Source organism: Hibiscus syriacus, unplaced genomic scaffold, assembly GCF_006381635.1.
Source record: "Hibiscus syriacus cultivar Baekdansim isolate YM2019G1 unplaced genomic scaffold, ASM638163v2 tig00111308_pilon, whole genome shotgun sequence".
Classification (NCBI taxonomy): domain Eukaryota; kingdom Viridiplantae; phylum Streptophyta; class Magnoliopsida; order Malvales; family Malvaceae; genus Hibiscus; species Hibiscus syriacus.
The window spans coordinates 76221-83443 of record NW_024063051.1 but is presented as its reverse complement, the minus strand read 5'-3'; the positions used below and the strand labels follow the sequence as shown (position 1 = coordinate 83443).

The 7223-nt window shown below is 37.9% G+C and overlaps 1 pseudogene; it reads left to right on the top strand.

Moving 5' to 3' along the window:
- Nucleotides 1-4357: 4357 nt before the first annotated feature.
- On the top strand, nt 4358-5960 carry LOC120158151 (annotated as a pseudogene).
- Nucleotides 5961-7223: the final 1263 nt, after the last annotated feature.

Sequence of the window (7223 nt, the reverse complement as noted above, 5' to 3'; positions counted from 1 at the left end):
TATACAAGTAGCATGTTCACCATACAAGTAGTGAAGCCAAATCTTAAGAGCGAACACTACTGAAGCCATCTCCAGATCGTGTATCGGATAATTCTTCTCATGCAGTTTCAATTGTCTCGATGCATAAGCCACCACCTTACCCTCTTGCATCAATACACACCCCAATATATTATGAGACGTGTCGCTATAGACCACATAGTTCTTACTAGACTCCGATTGAACCAATATCGGAGCTTCTGTCAAAATCTTCTTCAATATTGCAAAGCTTTCCTAACAATCAAGAGTCCAAACAAATGCTACACTTTTCCTCATCAACTTAGTCAAGGGTAAGGCTATCATCAAAAAGTTCTTAACAAACCTTCGATAATAACCAACAAGTCTCAGAAAACTCCGAACTTCAGATACATTCTTGGGAATCTCCCACTCGAGAATGGCTTTTACTTTCTGAGGGTCGACTCAAATTCCCTCAACGGAAATTACGTGTCCAATAAATGTTACCTCATTTAACCAGAACTCATATTTCGATAATTTGGCATACAATTTCTTGTCTCAGAGAGTCTGGAAAGTTATTCTCAAGTGTGCACTATGATCTTCATTCATTTTTGAATACACCAATATGTCATCGATGAACACTACTATAAATTGGTCCAAATAAGGTTAAAATATTCGATTCATCAAGTCCATGAAAGTAGCTGGTGCATTTGTAACTCTGAAAGTCATTACAATGAACTCGTGGTGGCCATACCTCGTTTGAAATGCAGTCTTTGGAATATCTTTCTCCTGAACCTTCAACTGATGATATCTAGATCACAAGTCAATCTTAGAGAAAACAGAAGATCCTTTTAACTGATCGAATAAATCATCTATCCTAGGGAGAGGATTTTTATTCTTAATGGTTACTTTATTGAGCTGTCTATAATCGATGCAAAGACGTATTGACCCATCTTTTTTTTAACGAACAATACTGGAGCTCCCCATGGTGAGACACTCGATCTTATGAATCTTTTGTCCAACAACTCCTGAAATTGTATCTTTAACTCTTGCAACTCTTTTGGAGCCATTCTGTATGGTGTCATAGCAATAGGCGCAGTTCTAGAATTATTTCAATATGGAATTCCACATCTTTATCCAAAGGTAACCCCAGTAATTCTACTGGAAAAACATCAGGAAACTCTTTGACTATAGAAATTTCTTCTAATCCTTTTTCCTTGGTTCTAGTGTCCATTACATTAGCCATAAAACCCCGACATCCCTGTAACAATAGCTTCTTTGCTGACATCACCGAGATGACGTTTGCCAATGCATTTTATCTTTTACTGAACACTATCACTTCCAATCTATCTGAATTGATTAGTGTTACCCTCTTCATTCTAAAATTGACATTCGCATAATAATGATATAAACAGTCCATTCCTAGTATCACTTCAAATTCGTCAAAGGGTAATTCCATCAGATTAGCAAGGAATTCAATTCCCTGAATCCGTATGGGATACCCTCGACATACTCTATTAACCCTAGCATTATGCCCTAACGGATTTGTCACTATAACATCATTACTGGTGTCTTATACTGAATTCCCAATTCTCTAACCAATTTACTACTAATATACGAATATGTAGACCCTGTATCAATCAATACCATAACACATTTATCAAATAGTAGAAAGGTACCCTTTATTATCTCTGGATCATCACGGTCTTCATTAGTCTTGAGGTTATACACTCGAGCAGTAGATCATACTTCCTGTTGAGTAGAAGATTATGTCTGATTTCTTCCTCTACCTCTACCTCGTCCCCTTTGGGACACTGAAGTTGATCTCTCCAGGGGAACATGCTCTCCGGCCCTCAAAGGACAGTCTCTCATAAAATATCATGTTTCCCCACATCAGAAACAATTTGTTGTTCTGACTTTGCATATCCCACTATGGTTTCTTCCATAAATCTGACACTGCCTAACTTGACTCTGTTGTGCTCTCCTATCACCAGACCCTACAGATTGAGTCTGTCTCGCTCTCATCTAATTTGATCCTCTTGCAGAGGTTGGCACCGACTTTGACCTCGCCTGAGACCAGAAACTAGAATTTCTACCTCTCTCGGGCTGTGCAGAACTTGATGAAGCTCCAATTTTCTTTGACGGCTGGGCTCTTTACTCTCCAAATCGTTCATTCTGAGCTCTCTCTAGAGCTTTAGCACGGTTTACTAACTCTTGGAACGAGGATAGGTTCAACACGATCAACATTTCCTTCAACCTCAAGTACAAGCCCTCCACAAACCATTCGCACGCGTCCTTCTCTGTAGGCACCAATTCAGCCGAAAAATGATTCAATTTGTTGAACTCACACTCATACTCATACACCGTGCGGTTCATTTACTTCAGGTTCAAGAATTCTTGCTTCATTTGTTTTATGAATTGATCGCCTATGCACTTGTGTTTAAACTCTTCAAGAAACAAAGACTGTGTCACCTGATCACTTGTCATCCTTAAAGTCATATTTGTCTACTAGATTCTCGCTTGCCCTCGAAGCAAGGAGACCACTCCGTCTAGTTTCTCCACATCAGAGCAGTAGATTCCCTCTAACATAATCTTTATATCATTTAGCCAAAGGTCCGTGACAACTAGACCTTCCTCAGCTTCACCCTTGAACTCTGGAGCTCGTAATCTCTTCAACTCCTTGGCTACATTCATTCTTGGAGTTGAAGTAGCAGGAGGTTGGAAAAGCATCAATACAATGTCCAACGTCTTAAAGAAAACATCTTGATCACTCATAGGCACTGCAGAAGGTGCATGTTCTTCACCTTGCCTGGCCAGGGCAGGTGAATTACTGCTCTCAGTGGGCCTATTGTCTCCCGCTTCACTTCTAGAACTATCATGTCCGGACATCTATTAAGATATAACCAAATATTTCTATTAGCAAAACAACATACATATTATCTTATAAGATCAGAAGTTTTCACATTTATTGGCATGTACACCTATAAAACATTCTAGACTTCGGTTTATGCCTATAATGGCTAAACCATAGCTCTAATATAGTAATGAAGTTTAAACCCGTATACAGATCTGAGGTGTCATAATGACTTTTCAAACTATGTACAGTAATGAAAAACCATAGAAAATATAAACTTTCATTAACATAAAATCTGTATTTTACAAATGAAGTTCAAAGCTTACAAAATCGATCAGAGCATACGTAAATTACACATTTGTACATGTCAACATTTTTTACTCAACAAAATACCTACTGTGTATTCACTTATGATCCGATCTTTAAGTGAAGATATGCTACTCCACTAATCCTTAGGTTGATCCTCTTGTTTTCCTGTACCTACGTATAAATCAATTACACGCTAAGTCGTCGACTTAGTGAGGCATAAACATATCATCATGCGTTTCTCATAAATATAAACATGCACCACAATATTCAAATAAAGTTACCTTATCAATTTATGATTTCATCACATTACATATGATTCATGATAACCGATAATAAGTGATAACATATAATCAATACACACACTTTCATATTCTTTATAAGCCCATGTATATACTGAGAACTTAAGGAATTCGAGTACATGGAGGTGGTGCACATCTACTGTCACCACAGCTCGTATAAGTCTCATTGAGCGACATATGAAATTTGTCCCTAAGGACCTATGAATATGTCCCGAAGGACCTATAAAACCCTCAACTCTTGGCATGCCAACTATACCGAAAGCTCTCATATCACATAACATGGGCATTAGTGTTATATTTCATATAAGCATGTACTTGTGTCATTTCCCTTGTAATCACATATATCTTTTCTTCTATCATATTCCACATGTGCATAAAACCATCAATCTCATATCGTGTAACATAAGTATTGGAGCACATTCAAATGAGTTATATAACATGTATCAAATCATAGGTAAACATATATAACTTATGCATGTTTTTATAAAAACCATAATGTATGCATGTTCATAACTATTAAACTATGAAATTAACCTAGGAAATAGACTTATCACAAGTCTTATTTCCATTAAATTACCCCTATATTATGCACTCACCTTGACCTCACTAAATTCCAAATCCACTAAAATGATTTCCTTTCTTTCGATCGAATCTTAACTCGATGGTTGTTCTGAAACTTGTTTGCTCTTGATGTCTACATAATCATACATTGATACGTTTCAGTATTCCAAAAATGTATACTCTAATCTTTCATTTCTCACCTAAAGAAAATGTGAATTTCATTTCTTATTAAAGTAGGTATTGGTACCCTCTATAGAGTATTGGTACATCCCTTGACTAAGGTATCGGTACTATGCCTAGGTATCGATACCCATATTGCATTCTATAAAATTTTCGTTCAAATATGGTATCGGTACGCTCCTTGAGGTATCGGTATCCTTGGTATTGATACTGTTCTTTAAGGTATCAGTACCCTTTGAATTCTTTCCTTAATTTTACTCTTGAGGTATCGGTACCTGTTGAATGGGTACCGATACCCCTTGCCCAGAAATCACTTTTAAGCCCGAAAATTACTTCATTCTAACTCAATTACTTCATATTTCATCCCCTTTCATATACTTAAATCACCTACATATGCTTAACTTACTTTATACTCATTCAATACATCATTAACTTCAAAATCCTATCCTCTACATAGAATTCAAGAATCATACTCAAATTCCAACATGTTCTAAATCCAATTCTAGCACTTCATACTCCTTAATTAGGTTAATGACAAGTCAAATTTGGTTTGGAAATCTAATTAATGTCTACCAAGATTTCACTTATTCACTTCCTTTCTTTAATCCTTCATATACATTTCATCTTGTTGTTTTAAGACAAATTAACATTTCCTTAAGCTTAATTATCATCTAATGATCATAAACCAACCTTAAATTCAACAAGAAACTAACTAACAAGAGGTCTCTCCTTTACTTGGCTCTCACGTATGAAGAAGAAATGAGGAGAAGAGGACTCTGGAAGCTTAAATTTTCTTCATTCCCTTCCACGTGGAATATATAGAACCATAACAAATTAAATTATTTCCATGCTAATGACTATTTTGTCCTTCAATTCTTTATTCTTGCAATTCAATCCTACACTACATTTCTCATATAAGTCCTTAAACTTTTTAATTTTTCTACTTTAGTCACCAAATTCTGAAGTTTTATAATTTAGTCACTAACCCGGTATTGAGGATGTTACATCCTTGACTGCTAAAACTTCTCTCGAATCAACTAGGGGTCACCTTTTTCTTACCCCTTACTTTAGAACTCTCTCCTACCTCTTTCACTAACTTGTTTAGAGCTTAGAAATAAGGTTAAGAACACTAGAAATTAAATCCAGTCAAGAATGAATCAAAGCCCAATGATATCCCGGTTGCAGATGAAGAGGAAACCGTGGTTTTTGATCCATAAATGAAACGAAAGATTCAAGCTTTAAGGAGACAAGAAACGAAGAAGAAACGAGAAGAAAATAGAGGAACATCAATGTCATCGAGATGCCACCAAAACGCTGAACTTCGAAGCAAAGACAAAGATGTAACGGAACAAAGAGAATGCCAATGGAACAAAGTTGAAGAATTTTTTGGGGACGTCAGTCTTAATTTAAATGCCCAACTAAATAATCTGTTGGCGTACCCAATTTTTCCAGTGCGAGTCCCGTACCGGTACCCTTATCTCCAGTTTTTCCCCTATTCTTGCGTGAATTCGGTGCCATCATGGGGTGGTGGTGCAAGGAATTGTAAGGTTGCAGTGAATAGCGAGTTACAAACGGGTCATGTGCATCATGCAAACAGATATGATTCAGAGCAGAATAGTAGCATAGATGATGGGAATAAAAAATTTGGGTCCATCCCTTCTTCCAAATATAGTTCCTCTGTTACTTCAGATCTTCAAAGCTCTTCTAATCCAGGCACTACCTCTCACCAAATGGGCTCTGCTCAAAGCATCGACAAGGCGGCGTAGATGAACCCGAAGAAAGTGCCACCCAAAGCTGAAACCGAAACTGAAACTACAAGTTCAACGAAAGATGTCGATAATGGGGAGATCAGGAAACCTCCAAAGACCCGAACTCCTACTATTTACGACATCCTTCGTAACACGCCTTACGTTTCAACAACGGGGAATGGACCCGATGGAAAAACCATTAATGGGTCTGTACAGATATAGTAAATCAGAGGTGAGTATCATCTGTGTCTGCCATAGAAGCTCATTTACACTGGCCGAGTTCGTGCAACATACTGGTGGCAATGATGTATCACATCCTCTGAGACATATTACCATCATTCCTTCGGCTATACAACAAATGTAGCCATGTTTGATTCTTTTGCACGGTGATTAGGCCTTTTTTTCATTTCAAAAATATGGGTAGCAAATTATGGGTTGTATATTTGCCAATGGCGCATTTTCTCCCGAAACTGAATAGACGAGACTCGTCGTTTCTTTTCCTTGCAAAAAGGTTTAACTGCAGTAACTAACAAGAATAGGTCATTTCTTTGGCGATTTTTCTCTGTTAGACACTTTTTTCATCATAATGTTTTGATCTAATACCCTTTGCAGAAAGGATCGGCACATACACCGCGTCTTACGTTGATGTGGCGCCACGTGGGGTAAGGCGCGACTCATGCACCGCACCTTATGCTGACATGGCAACACGTTGGGTAAGGAATGGTGTATAGGTTGCACCTTCTGCCACGTAGGGGTATGGCGCGGTGCATGAGACGCGTCTTCCTGCAATTATGACACGAGTCAGAATGACGCGGTGCATGTGTCGCACCTTATATAATTGTATCCGTACTTCTCAGCTTTGAAGCGTTTCCTCTCGATTATAAATACCTCTCTCCCCGTAAACTTTCACACAACAATCTCTCAACCGAATACATCAAATAATAATTATGAGTCAGGACATGGAAGTAGTAGGTTCTTCGACCTAAATGTGGAGAGCATGAAGGACCATCATCTCCACTAGAAGAACCGCTTCGTGAGCCAGGTATGGATGGTGATGAGACTGGACTATTTATTCACCCAGAATTATTGTTATTCAACTCCGATGGTGATGATGATGTACCCACAAATGTGGCACAAACTGAACCTCCAGCACACATGTATGAAGCTGACTATAGTGCAATGTACGTGGCAGAATTTACGGATATACCTAATCTCGGTGACTATGGATTTTACTCATCTGCAAATAATTATGAGTTATCTTTATGTATGAATTTTTCAAGC